General features: G+C 41.4%; 1 long non-coding RNA gene across 2 annotated transcripts in view; it reads right to left on the minus strand.

Annotated features, from left to right (window-relative positions):
- The window catches only part of LOC141421688 (uncharacterized), a 154314-nt gene that overhangs the window by 106484 nt on the left and 29861 nt on the right, over window positions 1–17969 (minus strand). The window contains exon 2 of one of the 2 annotated variants that reach the window (XR_012446358.1): window positions 5566–5804. The exons of the other annotated variant lie outside the window; for it this stretch is intronic. This is a non-coding gene — a long non-coding RNA (uncharacterized lncRNA). The remainder of the gene's footprint in view (window positions 1–5565; window positions 5805–17969) is intronic. 2 annotated transcript variants of the gene reach the window in all.

Below are 17969 nucleotides of genomic sequence, written 5' to 3' on the forward strand. Positions count from 1 at the left end.
CTTCACCTGGAAGAAATGGTTTTGTTCATGATGTTGTTCCCAGTTAAAGTCCTGTTGGGGCACAGTTTTAAGACAATAGGAACCAGCAGTGAAGACAGATAGGAGACCCAGGCTGGCAACATTGCCTGTACAGTGAGGAGCAACTATGGCAAAGTCAGAGGCAGCTGAAAGAAACCAGATTCTTCTCTGATGGAGGTTAAATCTTGTCAGTTTTCCTTATTGGACTGTCTAAAATGAATTGAGAAATTGTAAAGGACCGACAGTGGGTAAGGGGGAGACCCAAGAAAGGAGTCCATGGTTTCCACCAGTTTGCAAATCAGTTGTAATTAAGTTGATAAATGAATAAAATGTGATTCTACTTGCATCTCCCCTGGGTGAAACAGCAATGCATATTATGGTACTTTTAAATTTTATTATAGAGTGGAAAAAGCACAGACCTTGCTAAATTTTTATTTTGGGAACTCATTCATTATGTTCGTTTATGAATTTTTGTAAATGTTTTAATAAACCTGAAACATTTTTCATTGATTTTTTTTCCTAACTCCAAAAGTAATCCATGCTAATTGAAGAAAGTTTAAAAGATAAATGCATAAGGAAGAAAATAAACTTTTTGTAATGTTATTTTTCATGCCCATTATATTGTTTGTGTGTATATACTCAATTGCTCCCCAATGTTAGACATTTTATGTTGTTTTCAGTATTTTTCGCTTATAACAAATATTGAGATGAACTGCACATTCATATTTATTGGAATTAAATATTAGAAGTGGAATTAATGAATCAGAGTATAACCATCTTTAAACTTTTGTTACTTTCCAAAACATTGTATCAACTAACTTTCTTAACAGTTCAATTTGGGAATACCTGCTCTCAGAACCCTTGCCAGCATCAGGTATTGCCATTCCATACATGTCTTTACTTCATCTCTCACCTCAGTGACTTCCAACAGTCTCTTAATGGCACCCCAGTCATCACACTCCCCTCTCCAATCAATTCTCCATGCTCTATCCAGAGCAATTCTTCTAACAAGTAGGTCTGATTCTATCACTGCCCTGCTTAAATCTCTCCAATAACTTCAATCTCTTCAATAACTCATAGAACAAGGCCTCAGCATCCTTACAGCTCAAGAGGTTCTTATGTCCTAGTTCCATCTGTTCTATGAGATCTTAACAATTACCTGGTCATCCCTCCTTGTGCTCCAGACATATGGAACCTGTTCTGAGTATAGGAGTCATTCTTCATCTCTTGCTCTCAGTCACATTCTCATCCTCTCTCTCTCTGCCTTTGAGACTTCTCTAGCAGGTTGGATCTGTCTCTGTCTCTCTCTGTCTCTCTGTCTCTCTGTCTCTCTCTCTGCCTTGTCTTTCATCCATAAAGAGTATTTGGGGTTTTTCAACTCTGAGATGGACAGATTGGCATCTGGTGCTGGGCAACATTGCCCTCTAGAGGACCTCTGTGTGCTCTGGGCCAACCGGCTGGCCAACTGGTGGGATGCCCTGGAAACATAGCTGTTGGAATGTGAACACTGAAGATTCTGATGTCAGCCATAGCCCATTGACTCTTGGAACACTGCCTTTGCCCCACCCACTCCCTTTCTTCTGTGATTCAAAAAACCTGTTATTTTTCTTTGAATTTTCTTTTTATTTCTCTGTGTTTCATTCTAATAGTTTCTTCTCTACCATCTTCCAATTTGCCAGTTCTCTCTTTAACCATATATAATTTGCTATTAAATCCTACTTAGCTATTAATTTTGCTTGTTGCATTTTTGAGGGGTGCTGAGGATTAAACACAGAGCCTAAAACATACTAAGCTCATGCTCTACCACTGAGCTACACTCCCAGAGAGTTTGTTGCTTTTTTGTTGCTTTGTTTTGTTTTAAGACAGGTAGTGCTATATAACCCAGGTGGGCCTCTAACTTTCGATCCTCCTGCTTCAGCCTCAAGTGCTGGGATTGTTGCATTATTTTAATGGTAAAATTCCTATTTGGTTCTTTTTTAATTCTGCTGCGCTACTTTTTAATAGTAGTTCCCAAGTCCCTGCTAAAACTACTGAGCCTGTGGGTTTTTTTTTTATTTCTACAAATAGAGCAAGTATAGTTATTATATACTTTGTGTATGAAGTCACAATAGTTAGGTCTTTGTGTGTATATTACTATTATATGGTATTTCTGCCTGTTTTTGCTTATGGTATTTGACTTCTGGGTGTGCCTGGTTATCTTTCACTATTTGCAAGTATTAGAAAAGTTTTTTGTAGAAATATAAAGATTAGAATGGGACCACATGTCCATGCTGAGAGCATCTTCATTCATTTTGTTAGGTGCCTAACCGTCCAGCAGTCCCTCCTTATGATCAGGGGATGAGTTCCAAGACCTCCACTGGATGCCCAACACCCTGGAGAGTACTAAAAGCTGTATGTACTATATTTCTTCATGGTTGCATAGTATCAGAGTTTCATCCTTTATATCCTGGTGCCTCCTTTACATTGCTATTTTGTTGTTTGGGGGTCACTATTAAGTAAAATAAGGTTTACTTGCACATAAACATTGTGATACCATGACAGTATATCTGATAACCATGACCACTGCAAAGTGACTAACAGTCACAGTGTATATAATGTGAATACACTGAATGATGTGATAATTTGTTTCCTGTTGGGATGGAATGGAAGGGCATGAGATTCTATCACGCTCCTCAGAATGGCATACAATTAAAAAATTTGTGAGTTGTTTATTTCTGGAATTTTTTGTTTAGTGTTTCTGGGATATGATTGACTTTGGGCAACTGAAATTGCAAAAAGCAAAACTGTGGATAAGCAAGGATTATAGTACTATTAGTCCCAGATTCCTTTAATCCAAGTTCAAGTCTTCAGTTTCCCTCTGTCACTAGGCAAGGTAAAAGAAAGCCACTGTGAAGTTTTCCTCCAGTTTATCTTGTTCTGAGCCTGCAGAATCTTAAGGGATGCCAAAGCATAGAACTTGGATTTAGCTCTTAGGTATGGTTCAAATATGAAAAGACCTCTCTTAACTATATATAGGGAGTCCCAGCTGCAAGCAGTCAAACCAGAAGGAGAAACCAAAGCCCTCCGTTTGCTCCTTAGGTGGATGCCTGGAGGTCCTGCACAATGTCCCATCTAGCTGTCATTCTCCTGGATCAGGCTGTGGGGCTAAGGCAGGATGTATCCCCATCTCTATCACTTGGCTCTCATATGCTCTGACAGAGCCAGATATAACAGACGACAACCCCCAGAATGCACCTCCACTCCCAGAATGCACTTCCTTAAAGTTCTTCTGGTCTTACCCACAGACAGCACTTTATTTGTAGGAACCACATTCCCCAGCATTGCCTTGCACCTCTGCCAGTCCCCTAATCCCAATCTCACTTAATCTCTAATTGTGTTCTTCTTCTTGTTTTTGTGTTTTTGAGACAGGGTCTCCCTATGTAACCCAGGCTGGCCTTGAATTCTCTATACAGCCTAAGCTAGCCTCAAACTTGAAAAATCTACCTACCTCTGGCTTCCAAATGCTGGATTACAGGTGTGCACCACCATGCCCAGTTTCGAATTGTATTTTAATATTCTCTGACTGTTTGTAGAGCAAGGTTGGGCAAGGGGAGAGGAAAAATGGCCTGGCTTCCCATTTTCTGGTTGATCTAGACCTTGAGTTTCTCATTCAGAGTCAGACTGAATAATGCCATCCAAAGATGTCCATATCCTAATCCCTGGGAATTGTGGTTATGCTACCATGCATGGCAAAAGACTTGCTACTGTGCAGATATTATTCTAGATCATTCAGATGGCAAATGTAATCACAAGTGTCCTTATAAGAGGGAGGTAGGAGATAATAAAGAAGGAGATGTGATGACAGAAGCAGTTGTAGGATATAAGGAAGGGGCCCTGAGCCAAGAATTGCAGGCAGTTTCTAGAAGCTACAAAAGGCAAATAAACAGATTCTCCCCTAGAGCCTCCAGAAGGAATGAAAATCTGCTGTTACCTTGATTTTAGCACTTCTGACTCCTAGAACTGTGGGGCCATCCCAATTTGTCTTGTTTAGCCACTAAATTTGTAGTAATTTGTAATGACATCAATAGAAAATTAATACTGGCAGGCCATAATTTTATTTATTGTCTAGTTCTGCAACTAACAATTGTAGTTAGTGGAAATTTTCTCAGATGCTAGAAGTAGGACTCTGCGATGCACTCAACAAAAACTCCTAACTTATCATGGAGGTTGTTTTTGTCTTTTTCTATACCCACTTTGCTGCTGACCCTTCCTCTTGTGATGTGAGGAATGCCCTGGCTTTTACAAGGTCTGTAGTATCCTCTTGCTGGTGACAGAGCAGGCCATTTATTCCTAACCACTTCATGTCAATTGTGAATTTTTATATGTAAAGTTCAGTGTTGATCATCGTCCTAAATTTTGAGAGTCCCTTTGGAGAACTCTCAAACTGATAGAGAATGGAAACACAAAAATAACTTAAAATGCTATAAGCATTCCATCTATTTCAAATATTCCATTGAAGATGCCCAGGAGTTTGAACAGGCTTGTGTGGTGGACTGGGGACATGTAGCACTATGTTGGCAGGCAGAAGACAAGCAGCCACTTCATTTCCCTGGGCTCCTGAAACTCTCTTAGGAAGCAGGGTTTATCTATTTGCATATATTTGGAGCTATAGAAGCACCAAAGGCATAATCAGTGCCTGCTCTGTTCATCAGAAAAGCACAAACAGCTCCATAAATAGTTACAATGCAGTATATAATTGCGATGGGACAATGATGAAATGAGCATGTAAGTGGACTAGGAGGAAATGACAGGGGTATTCATTAAGTAACTAATTAATTCACTCTACTGCACAAGAGAGCTCTGTTGGATGCTAGATGACAGCTTACTTTGCGAACAGTAGTGTGTTTGACACAGTAGGTCATGTGTGCTCAGCACTTCCCACCTCTGCCTCTGAGATGTCAATGCTTCTTTAGAAGTAATGATGCCTACGCAATTGAGACCTGTCTCTGGTGTGGGGCAGTCACATACACGAGCTTAGGAAAGATCTGACACTTCCTCTGAAGCTTTACAGTCCTCCATTCAAAATTGTGCCCTTTTCAAACTCTGTTGAGGTTGCGTGACCTGAAACCCAGGACAGATGGTGTGTATGTCTCTGAGGTTCAAGTACTGCCAACCTTGGCTTCCTGCCTAGCTTTTACTCTGATTTTGCATTTTTCTTTCTTTTTCTAAGTACTTGCATTCAATTTCATAGTCACAGTCTGGTGCCCCCAGACATCTTTATTTTCCTGTACTGTCACCTAGCTTCATTCTCAAAGACTTCCTTCTTCCTAGCCTATGGTAGAAAGGTTGATCTTGCCAATTCAAGGTAATTCCCCCCTTCTGGTTTGACTGTATGTCTCTGGGTTCAATATTCAGACAATCTTTGTATTCTCTTTTCACTTTTTTCCCTTCCACCCAGCAGTAATTCCAGCTCTAAGAGGTTTGGGTATCATTGGATGTTATTACATTGATATCAGGGAACTGGTTCTTTATAGGCTCTTCTCCCTGGACATCCACAAGTGATGTCACCTGTTCTTTCTTGTGGCAAGTCCAATCTGCTCTGGAAGCTAGGTGAGCTTCCTCTGTGGATCAGCATCAGCTTGGCTCCACCCAGGGGTAATTTCCCTCTGTGCTGTCCATGTCCTGGCTATCCTGTGGCGTCTGCTTGCTTTGTCCTTCACCATCTTCTTGAGCAGCTCGGGACTCTCCAGAGTTACCTTCCATGGTCCTGTTTGGATAATGCAGATTTCTCTTTTCCCTGTAGGAGCCTAGAACGGAGTTGTAGGAAGGTCAGTCCCACCACACTGCCCGAGCTGCTCTCCTATGGCCATCTACATTGATGGGTGCTATCTGGGACTGTGTCCTTCTATGTTTTGAGGCCCAAAGGCCCTCCATTTCCAAATCATCAAGCATATCCAGGATTTTTATTACCAACTACCTTTTCCACTGAGCTTTAACACTGAGGTGAAGACAAAGATGAATGCTATACCAGCATTTCAACCTCTGGCTTTCCTTTTCCAATCTCTTCTAAGACTTTTCCCAGACTGCAAAAGGATCTTATTCTTCCTTGCTGTGTGGTTTCTGAAATGTACTCTAGGCCAGTGTTGGACAACTAAGGTTCATGAGCCAAATCTGGCCTGAAGCGTGCTTTTATAAGTGAAGTCTTACTGGAACATGGTCCTACCCATTTGTTCACTTGTCTATGAGCTGCCTGCTACAGAGCTAAATAACTGAGACAGGGGCTGTGTGGTATGCAAAGACAAAAATATTTACTATTTGGCCCTTAATAACAACAACAAAACACACACACAAAACAAGACAAATGTTTGCTGAACCCTGTTCTAGGCTCTGAATCCTCTAAATTTGGCACCAGATGTTTAAGCATCCAAAGAAATCTACCACTCCCCAACTTCCACCCTAGTACTTGTTTCATAAAAGTCATGACTCTTAGACCCCAAAGCCAACTATTCTCATGGGTTTTGTGTTTTCCCCTCCCTAGCACAGTAAGGTCTAGTTGGTTTTAATGGGGAGAAGGGATATGCATTAGTTACTATTTCAAATGACACTTCACCTTTGATTTTCTGCTGGTTGTTCTTGTGGCTTTATTCCCAGGCCACTAGCTGCACTGTCAAACCTTGGCATTTGTAGTGATTTTCCCAGAGGAAATCTAAGAGACACTGGCCCCTCCTGGATAATGTTAGGCAGGTTCAACAAACACAGGAATCACTGAATGTTTGAGATGAGAAAGATGAAAATGTCCACCTTCAGTGACTCTCCCCACTTCCTGCAGCTACAGACACCCACCAGTTTAATGATGAAGACTCGATATGAGTGAGGAAACCTGAGGAGTGGCTTCACTGCTCCTCAGCACACAGCACATAGCACACATCGCAAGCTTTTTTCTCCCCTCTGATTTCCAGTTTCTGTGACATATCCAGAGACAGCAATGAGGCTCCAAGCATCCTGCAGGGCAAGCTGGACAGAGTCTGGCTTCTCCAGTTGGATGTTTCCACTCATGTGGCTGCCAGGAGCTTAGCTAAGCAGCATAAGTTCTCACAACAGAACAGGACCAGTGACAACCTGGATCCTGCATTTCTGCATTTCCCTGTCTTTTTCCCCATCACTCACTTCTCAAGTCCCTGGCTTTCTGGAAGAAAAAAGATGAAAGTTCACAGTTGGACTACAATGCTACTACTAGAACAGGTGGTTAAAAGTGAAGGAGTGTTGATTCCAAAGAACCATTGACCACTGTCACCTCACCCACCCCAGCCAGCCTTCTCTTTCTACTGCTCTTGGGAATTGGTTCTCAGATAGTGGTCACTGTGTTAATGGCACTGGTTATGTTGTCTACAGGAACATAGCATGTTCATAATAGCTAATATTACTAGTATCCATCATGTCCGGAATGCAAGTACCTGTTAGAGTTAGTGGCTCCTCACTGTCCAACAGGTCAGACCCCATTCCTTTACAAGGTTCCTTATGGGCCTTGCTCAGTTCTCCCATCTCATCTCTAGTTATGCCCCCTGCAGATTCTGTTTAAGTTATATCTTATCTTAGAGAACTTAAAAAATTCCCATGTACTTTATTCTTTTTGGTCAGTGAGCCTTTGGGTATAATATCTGCTCTGCCTAGAAAATGGCTTCTACACCTCCACACACTGACCCCTGCCCCAGACTCTTCTCTGCCCACATAATTCCTTATCCCTCGGGCTGAAGGTTAGGTTAACCTTCTCCAGGAGGTCTTCCCTGACTCCTGGGTGCTATGATCCCAGAGTACAGGCACTTCCATGACATGCTCCTTATCATATTCATTTCATAATTGTTTACTGTTTCATAAGTTGCCTTAGATAAAAGCTTTTACCCGCTTTCTGGAACTTAAAAGAATTTCTGTGAATATTTGTAGGATAAATGAATAAGAAAAGGTTTGAAGTATATTTTGCTAACTCTACTTGCAGAGCACTTATGTGATTTGCCCAAAGTGAGCCAAGATTCAGATGTAGGCTTACCAAACCCAAGTCCATTGATTCTCTCTAGCATCTCATAAGGCCCATCATAAAACTGGCTGTTCTAAAGGACATAAGTGAAATCTGTCCCTCAAATGGAGGAGAATGTATTCATGTATTACTTGTACAACTAAAAATTAATTTTAAAAATGAGCACCACCAAGGGAATTTTTTCCTGTACCACATTTTCTAGTTGATGAGTTTTTCCATTAAAGGACTTGAAAATTATCACTGATGTTTTCCTTTACTGCTAATTCCAAAAAGAGGCGGTAAAAAGAAGCAAGAATGGAAAGCATAAAAACAACCAAAACACTTTTAGTTCTACATTTTAAAAAGACTTTTTATTAGAACAGCACCAAAATTAATTGAACTGAGGGTTGGGAGTGTGGCTTAGTGGTAGAGCACTTGCCTAGCATTCATGAGGCCCTGGGTTCCATCCCTAGCACTGAAACACACACACACACACACACACACACACACACACACACACACACACATATACACACACACACACACACACACACACACACACACACACACACACACAACCAGACTAACTGGATTAAGAAGATGCACTTCAGTGAGTAAAATGTGGCAATGACTAGACTGCTTAATTTCTCGGCTTCTTTCAATTTATGACACTTCATCACAGACAGTTTGTCTTTGATGCTCTTTCTTCTCTTGTATTTATGTCTAGTCATAAAGCATCTGGTCTGTATAATTAAAGAGCACTGAGAAAATATAATTAGCCAAACATGCAGGAAGTAGATGGCAAATCTTCATGACAGAACGATAGCCCCAGACCATATTCCTTCTTGGGTAAAGACCTCATTTGTTGACTTCTGTGGGATTTTTTAATGTAAGAAATTACTCCATTCTCCATTCCCTGAAGATGTTCTTCTGAGCTCACTCTAGTGGTTGATCTGTTTAAAAACCTGCCTGTACAAGCTGCTTCCTCCCCACCTCTGCCCCATTCCCGATTCTGGATGCACATATAAAAATCCATACTTATTGGCTTTGAAATATCCCTGGCAAATGTATATACGTATAGCTTAAGGTTGGAGTCAAAAGTAAATGCCACCCAGCCTGATAAGAAGGGAGAACACAAAACAAAAATAGCAGTGATTTCTGAGTAACTGTGAAACCTCAACAGATGTACACAAGGCCACCCTGTGGAAAGGATAAGGTGGTAACATGAATATAGATGCCTAGGCTTTGGGGACCTTTGGAAAGTCCCATGTCCCATGACACAGATGAACATCTATATATAGAACAGGATGTTTTCATGCCATGGCACATGCTTGGTATTATTAGGATAGGGTTATAACAGAAAAATGCCAGTACAGTCACAAGAGCGCAGGCAGTTTCATGTGTAAGGACATGCTTGGAGCCTGAAGAATGAAGGATTTCTAAATTACTCTGTTTAAACTACTACTTGAATGTGGTTTGTCAAGTAGCAAATAAGGCTGATTTGAACAACAGCAACAAAACACAAATGAAATGGCCCCAGTAGGCCTGACTGTCATCTGTGGCTGCAGATGACACTTTAAGAGCAATAACCCAATTTCTTTACCCAGGTCACAGAGTAAAATACTGATAAGCACATGCCCTCTGGATCACAGTGTCTGGGTTCAAAGCTGAGCCCCAGCTCTCCTTTGTATATAACCTTGGGCAAGTTTTTCAGTCTCTGGCTTTACTCACTTGTGTAATGTGGTAATGCCTGTTATGTGGGTGGGGTGGTAGTAGTAGTAAGTGAGTTAGTGAGTACAAGTAAAGAGCTTAGACAGGCTATGCCCATGCAAGCTGAGTATCTGATGATGACTGCAACTCATTTTCACCACCTTCTCCCAGATCCCTGGGTGTCTCACAGTTGCTCAGCAATGAGCAACATCTGCCATGATCTCTCAGTGCCAGGATCTCTGTGGCTCTGCCTGCAGAATATATGGCTACCTTGTCACTGCCTCCAGGGCCTGTCTTCATGAAGCAGTGCACACCTCTTGGGGTAACTGCATGACTTACCTCCACCCACCCTTCCTTGGGCCTTCATGGCCCTAGTTGATCTTTGTGACTGTAGTCTCCACTAGAGGGTTAATTTATCATTGACCTTTGATTCATGCTGTACCAAGAAGTATTGGTCCTCTGTGAATCTGAAGCTTAAAACAAGCAGGCTCAAAGCTTGCCTGTTGCTGGACCTGAGTCATGCTACTAGAAACATTCTAGAAAGAATTTTTGGTAAGCTGATGTAACAGCCACATCCTAGCCATGCTTTCTGAGTCAGCTTGCATTTCTTGGAGACCTAGAGGGTGAATGCTTGCACCTTGCCACATCTCTATCCTTGGTTTTTAATAAGGATTTGTGCCTGAAAGCCCAGAGTTCTCCATCCCTCCTTTTGGGTGACAGGTTGAAAATAGCTGCCCTACAATCCTTCCCAAGCTTAAAGTAGGTGTTTCATTTATAAAACTGGAGCATGCAGAAGAGTTACCATCTGGAAAGGATGGAGAGCATTTGTAAAATGAGCAGGTTTCCTGTTTTTCATGCCACTGGGCATTAGACAATGTCACAGATGGCTCACTAGAAGTCTATGGGCAATGTGCAAAGAGCCAAACATGTCTGTTTATTTGTCTTCTCTTGAAAGCAACATTGAGGGACTAGCTAGGAGGCAAAATGATACAAAGTTTTTTCTTTTGGCTTTGGAGGCTAAACCCAGAATAAAAACCTTGCACCTTAACAAATATTAAAATCAGGATGGCAATACAGTTCTACACATGGGTCTTCAAGTTGCAAGCCCAACTTGAATTTGCTAATTCCAAAAAGGGGACTCTATTAGCTCATGTAACCCAGCCAGGGAAAGGGCTGGCACCAAAGTTGGCTGGATTACTGCCAGTCAGGTTCTTAATCTTTGCCTACCTCTGAAAAGTGAATTAATTCTTCCCTGCTGAAGATGGGTTGCATTCAACTATGGGGAACATGTTTGTAGACATTTCCAGGAAATAACTCTGATTCCTCAGCCAAGGACCCCTACCTAGCTTAGACCAGTCGTGGATTGATTAGGAGGAAGTACTACCTTGACTCAACCCAGCTTGTGACACAGCCCTGTGGGGGAAGGGGAAGGCACAGGGGGTATTTGGAGAAATCCATAGGAGCCATCCCAATGTGTCCACTTTCTTAGCAGACTTTTGTGAGTAGAAGGAAGTGACATAGTAAAGCATCCACTCTTGATATAGTCTCCCTGTAGACAAGCCTCCTGGGTGTTGGCCTGTTGGTTTCCTAACTGAGCATGCCAGTTCTCACTACCCATGCCTTTCTGGACTTGCTGCTTCTGTAGATGGCCCTGCCCTAGGCCTGAGGCATGCTGGCACTTTGGTGTCCCCAGGGCCCTTACAGCCTGACACTGAGTTACTGTAGCCATGCACTGTCCTCTGCCTTTTGTCCCATTCCACAGTTACTACTGTGGGCTGTTATCTCACAACCTCCTAAGCAGGAGCCAGTCCAGTCTTGTCCCAACCCTGCTTCAAAATGACACTGGCTCCTCATCACCTGTCACATTAGGAAGAGACTCCACAGCTTGGCATTCAAGGATCATCATGATCTTATCCCAAACCACTTCCAAGCCACCCTTGCAGATATTAAGTGTTCAGATCCCGACAATAGGGAAAACAAGCAGAAAAAAAAAAAAAAATCCTTCAGGGACCAGTATAAGGAAATGAGCGGGAAGAAGTGAGGCTGACTGGTGACAGGTTGCTAAGCAACCATGCAGCAATCAAAGTGACCTGTACTGAGGCAGATGCTAGAAACCATTGAAAACTTGCATTCTTTGATTTGTGTTTTAATAGGACAGGGTGCTATCTGATGGAATTTTGTGAAGGCATTTGTCTCTGATATTTAACATAGTGAGGTTCAAGACTTTCCTCCCTCCTTGATAGTGGAAAAACCCATAAACTACTATCCCTTTTATTAAGAATGGATATGGGCAGTCAGAAGGGATGATTTTAGAATGAAAGAGATTCTCTAAGTAGCAAAGACTAAAATGAAAGTCATTATTCTGTTTTTCAGAGCTTGTTGCCTTTGCTTAATGATGGTTGCCTGGAGACATGGTTTATATGCATTTAAGAAAAAAGAAATGCTGAACTCAAGCCTAGAAATCCAAATGAAAAGCATGCCACTCTCAGCTCTGAAATGCTGAGTGTTTGGTCTAGGAGTAGAGACCAGGCCTGCCTACATGCTTCTAGTTCAACACTACCTTTTCAATCCACTGAAAAGAAAGTTTTATACATACACACACATACCCAATACGTGTGGGTATGTAGTTATGAATACACACATATATATGTATGTATGTATATTTTATAGGTGAGTTGAAGCAACTCAGAGGTCTTCCTTACTAAGCTGTTTTTTTTTTTAAATCACAGCAGGCATCATAGTGTTGCAAACACTCCTAGCACATAAGCATGACTAATGTGGAGAGGAACATAGGCGACACAATGGGAGGGTGGCTGATAATCCAATTTCTGCTTGTCATCCTCCTTGGCCCAGCTCAGCTGATCAGGAAGATGAAGGCCAAGGAGATGGGTAGCAACCAGCACCAGCTGCACATTTGGCATCTGTACATCAAATGACTCATAGGTCAAAACCAGATTTTTCAAACCCTGCTCTGGCCAAAAAAGACCCAATTTCCCTGTGCCTCACATCCTGTTCTGTTTTCATGGAAAAGAACATCAAAAGGAATGCACATTGATTGATTTCCCTGGCTTACTCTTTTTCTTCTGGTTCTAAGAATTTTCTGTCATTCTCCTAAGTCTGTACTTAATTAAGCATTTGAAATGCAAGCTTCTAAAATAAGCTCCCATGGATGCTGTATAGCCATATTTTATTTTGGAGTTCTCAAAAAAATCCCCTTGTGTTTTTTGTTAATATTAACAAGAAAAAAGCCAGATGGGGACAGGGGAAGGGATTTTCCAACATTTTTCCGAAACAGCCACTTACAGACAAACATCAGCAAAGCTATTCTACTATTGCAGTAAAGACTTTCCAGGCACCAAAAAACCAAGGCATGTTGCAACAAGTTTAAGACAGATTGTTAACAAAATGAGCATTGCCTTTTCCTGCTGAGGTGTCACAATTCTCCAAGCACTTTTAAGGACTGTTAAGCTTTTCTGTGCCCTTAGAGATTATTAAATTTCAGTCCTCATGGATGTTTGTCAATATTTCCAGAGGAGGGGAGGAGCTAATCAACTTTAAATGTCAAACTTACAATCACCAAGAAAGGAAAACTATATGCATTACACAGAACTAGATTCTTTATACCGTGTGCTTGGGCTATAGTACACTCATCTGTATTCATTCATTTACTCCATATGTATAATTAGCAATGAATACAGAAAGGGTTCTTGTTCTAATGGATTTTATTGGCTGATATGGGGATGGAAAATTATACACATTGAATAAGTACTAACAACTGTACTTAGTTTTTTAAGAAGAGGGTGATACTCTGTGAAATAGTGAGAACTAACCTGGTCTAGGAACATAGGGGAGATCCCTGCAAAGTCAGCTACAAGCTTTTCCTCCCAGTGCTAAGCACTTGCGACTCTAAGAGATAGGATCTATTTCCCCTCCCTCGGGTTTGGGCTGACCCTGAGATTTGCTTTGATCAGTAGAATGTGAAAGAAAGGATACCATGTGACTTCCAAGCATTGTCATTAAAAGGTCTTACAGCCTCTGTTTTTACATTCTTGGAAGCCAGCCACTCAATAAAGAAGCTGGAGATATATCACAGGGAGAGAGAGCGATCCAACTAGCCTGCTGTCTCAGCTGAGGTGCCAGACATGGGAGTGAAGCAGTCTCTGACCCTCCAGCCTCAGTCAAGCTTGTCCAATGTGATGTGAAACAGAAAGGATCTGTCCCTAACAATTCTGAAGATCATGAGCAAATGAAGGGTAGTGGTATTGTTACCACCAAGTGTTGACGAGGTTCATTACACAGCAACAGGTAACTGAAACAGAGGGCCAGGAAGGTTTTCTGGAGGAAGTTCTATTTAAAGCTAAGACTTGGGCTGGCAGAATGGCTCAAGTGGTAGAGTGCCTGCCTAGCAAGCGTGAGGTCCTGAGTTCAAACCCTGGTACTGCCCCCCAAAAAAGAACTCAAACTAATACTCTTTGGGAAAGAGCTGGTGTTGCTGGCAGATGGAGCAGCACGTGCAGACCCCAAGGCTGGAGAAGCATAGGTCCTTCAAGAACTAGAAGCATCCCAAGGATATGGGAACCAATGGTAGAGTAGTGAGCATGGAGGCTGGGGAAGTAGACAAGGGCCAGACCACAGGAGGCTCATAAGTAAACAAAGAACCTACATGAAACCTGATGAATGTCAAAAGGATTTCCAGACATCATCCTACATAGTTCCACAAAACTGGAAGTGAGATCTTTGCCTATAAGGGGTGTATTCCATTCCATTCACCTTGCTAGCTATTAGCACAGACATTGTGCTGACTACAAGTAAGATTTGATGAAACAGGAGACTCAAATCTGTTAAGTACCTCTTATCTTTGTCATGGAAAAAGAACTTACAGTGCATGCTTCATTAACCATGAACCAGTGGCAGGTACAAAAGAATGTCGCATTTGAGAGAAGCATGCACACATCCTTCAAAACCCTCTTATATCAGTTCATTTCACTGAGCTTCATCTGTAGTATTGGAGTGATGATAATGCCCCTCCATGGGATTATTAGGAGTCTTAAATGAGAAAAATGAATTTAAAGCACCTCATGAAGAACATCAGTACTAAAAAGTGATATCAAATTTAAGGAAAAAATATTATATAGATATAGTGTAAAGCAAGGCAAAACATATCTAGTTACACTGCAGAAATGGAAATCGATCAGTTAAGACAACAAAAAAATTACCATTTTTGTCATCTTTATTATATTATTTTTGGAAATGTTTCTACCAGTGGATGTGGACTATCCTGGGAAAAATTTAAGTGTGGATCATTTCCCATTCTCTTTGGCATGACACTCAATGGCACATGTTTTGAACCTGTTTGATTCAGTGATGTTTAAATGTGTAATAAGAAATGTAAATGGGTAGTGGGTACTTACTATACGTCAGGCACTTTGTGGTCCCTGAAGTCATTTAATTTTCCCAGCAACCTCTAGGCATTGGGATTAATTTTTCCCATTTTGCAGATGAGCAAAGTAAGGACCAAAGAAGTTACTGACAACCCCCCCACCTCCTTGCTCTAGGTCCTGCAACCAAAAAGTGTTTCAAAATTCAAATGCATGTGTATCTGATTTCAAAGCCTGTGCTCTTTTACCCAGGCCAAGCCACCTCCTTTTAGGTATAACTTTAGATGTCATACTCAGTGGCTATGATTTTAAAGCAACAAATATATCAAAGCAAATGAACCCAGGGAAGGTAGATCATTCTTTAGAGGAGGCAGTAGGATGAGCAATATAGTCAGCATACTGGAGACTGTTCTCAACAAAATGCCAGGATGAAGTTTTCTGGCAGTTACCATTATCTCATTTACCTATTTAAAATTTTATGCATGTAACAGCAATAAGAACAGCATAGTACTGGCACAAAAACACACATGAAGACCAGTGGAACAGAATAGAGGACCCAGATATGAAGCCACACAACTATAACCAACTTGTCTTTGACAAAGGAGCTAAAAATATACGATGGAGAAAAGACAGCCTCTTCAACAAAAGTTGTTGGGAAAAGTGGTTAGCCATCTGCAAAAAACTGAAACTAGATCCATGTCTATCACCCTGTACTAGTATTGACTCAAAGTGGATCAAAGACCTTAATATCAGACCCAAAACTCTAAAGTTGGTACAGGAAAGAGTAGGAAACACTTTGGAACTAATATGTAGAGGCAAGGACTTCCTCAATGGAACCCCAGCAGCTCAGCAACTAAGAGAAAGTATAGACAAATGGGACTTCATGAAACTAAAAAACTTCTGCACAACAAAAGAAATGATCTCTAAACTGAAGAGACCATGTGGGAGAATATTTGCCAGCCACACATCACACAAAGGACTGATAACCAGAATATATAGGGAACTCAAAAACTTAAACTCTCCCAAAATTAATGAACCAATAAAGAAATGGGCAAGTGAACTAAACAGAACTATCTCAAAAGAAGAAATTCAAATGGCCAAAAAATACATGAAAAAATGCTCACCATCTCTAGCCATAAAGGAAATGCAAATCAAAACCACACTAAGATTCCACCTCACCCCTCTTAGAATAGTCATCATTAGAAACACCACTAACAACAGGTGTTGGTGAGGATGTGGGGAAAAAGAAACCCTAGTACCCTGCTGGTGGGAATGCAAACTAGTACAACCACTCTGGAAAAAAATTTAGAGGCTTCTTAAAAATCTAAACATAGATCTGCCATATGATCCATCAATCCCACTCCTGGGGATACACCCAAAAGACTGTGACACAGGTTACTCCAGAGGCACCTGCACACCCATGTTTATTGCAGCACTATTCACAATGGCCAAGTTATGGAAACAGCCAAGATGCCCCACCACTGACAAATGGATTAAGAAAATGTGGTATCTATACACAATGGAATTCTATGCAGCCATGAAGAAGAACAAAATGTTATCATTCGCTGGTAAATGGATGGAATTGGAGAACATCATTCTGAGTGAGGTTAGCCTGGTCCAAAAGACCAAAAATCGTATGTTCTCCCTCATATGTGGACATTAGATCAAGGGCAAACACAACAAGGGGATTGGACTATGAGCACATGATAAAAGCGAGAGCACACAAGGGTGGGGTGAGGATAGGTAAGACACCTAAAAAACTAGCTAGCATTTGTTGCCCTTAATGCAGAGAAACTAAAGCAGATACCTTAAAAGCAACTGAGGCCAATAGGAAAAGGGGAACAGGTACTAGAGAAAAGGTTAGATCAAAAAGAATTAACCTAGAAGGTAACACCCATGCACAGGAAATCAATGTGAGTCAATGCCCTGTATAGCTATCCTTATCTCAACCAGCAAAAACCCTTGTTCCTTCCTGTTATTGCTTATACTCTCTCTTCAACAAAATTAGAAATAAGGGCAAAATAGTTTCTGCTGGGTATTGGGGGGGGAGAGAAAGGGGGCGGAGTGGGTGGTAAAGGAGGGGGTGGGGGCAGGGGGGAGAAATGAACCAAGCCTTGTATGCACATATGAATAATAAAAGAAAAAGGAAAAAAAAAACCCACTCCTGGGGATACACCCAAAAGGCTGTGACACAGGTTACTCCAGAGGCACCTGCACATCCATGTTTATTGCAGCACTATTCACAATAGCCAAGTTATGGAAACAGCCAAGATGCCCCACCACTGACGAATGGATTAAGAAAATATTTATACATAATGGAATTCTACTCAGCCCTGAAGAAGAATGAAATCTTATCATTTGCAAGTAAATGGATGGAACTGGAGAACATCATTCTGAGCAAGGTTAGCCAGGCTCAGAAGACCAAAAATCGTATGTTCTCCCTCATCTGCAGATTTTACTTTTTTTTTTTTTTTTCTGGTGCTGGGGACCGAACTCAGGACCTTGCACTTGCCAGGCAAGCGCTCTTCCACTGACCTAAATCCCCATCCCCCTGCAGACTTTAGACCAAGGGTAAATACAGCAAGATGATTGGACTTGGGTCACATGATAAGGTGAGATCAGACAAGGGAGGTATGAGGATAGGTAAGAAACCCAAAAACCATGATAGTATTTGATGTCCTCAATGGAAAGGAACTAATGTAGAAACTTTAAAGCAACAGAGGCCAACAGGAGAGGGGATCAGGAACTGGAGAAAAGGTCAGTTTGAGAAGAATCAACTTAGAATGTAACACATATGTACATGGAAACAATGCTAGGAATCTCCCTGTATAGCTGTCCTTATCTCAACTAGCAAAAATGCTTTGTCCTTCTTA

This window comes from Castor canadensis, chromosome 3, assembly GCF_047511655.1.
Source record: "Castor canadensis chromosome 3, mCasCan1.hap1v2, whole genome shotgun sequence".
In the NCBI taxonomy this organism is placed as follows: Eukaryota; Metazoa; Chordata; class Mammalia; order Rodentia; family Castoridae; genus Castor; species Castor canadensis.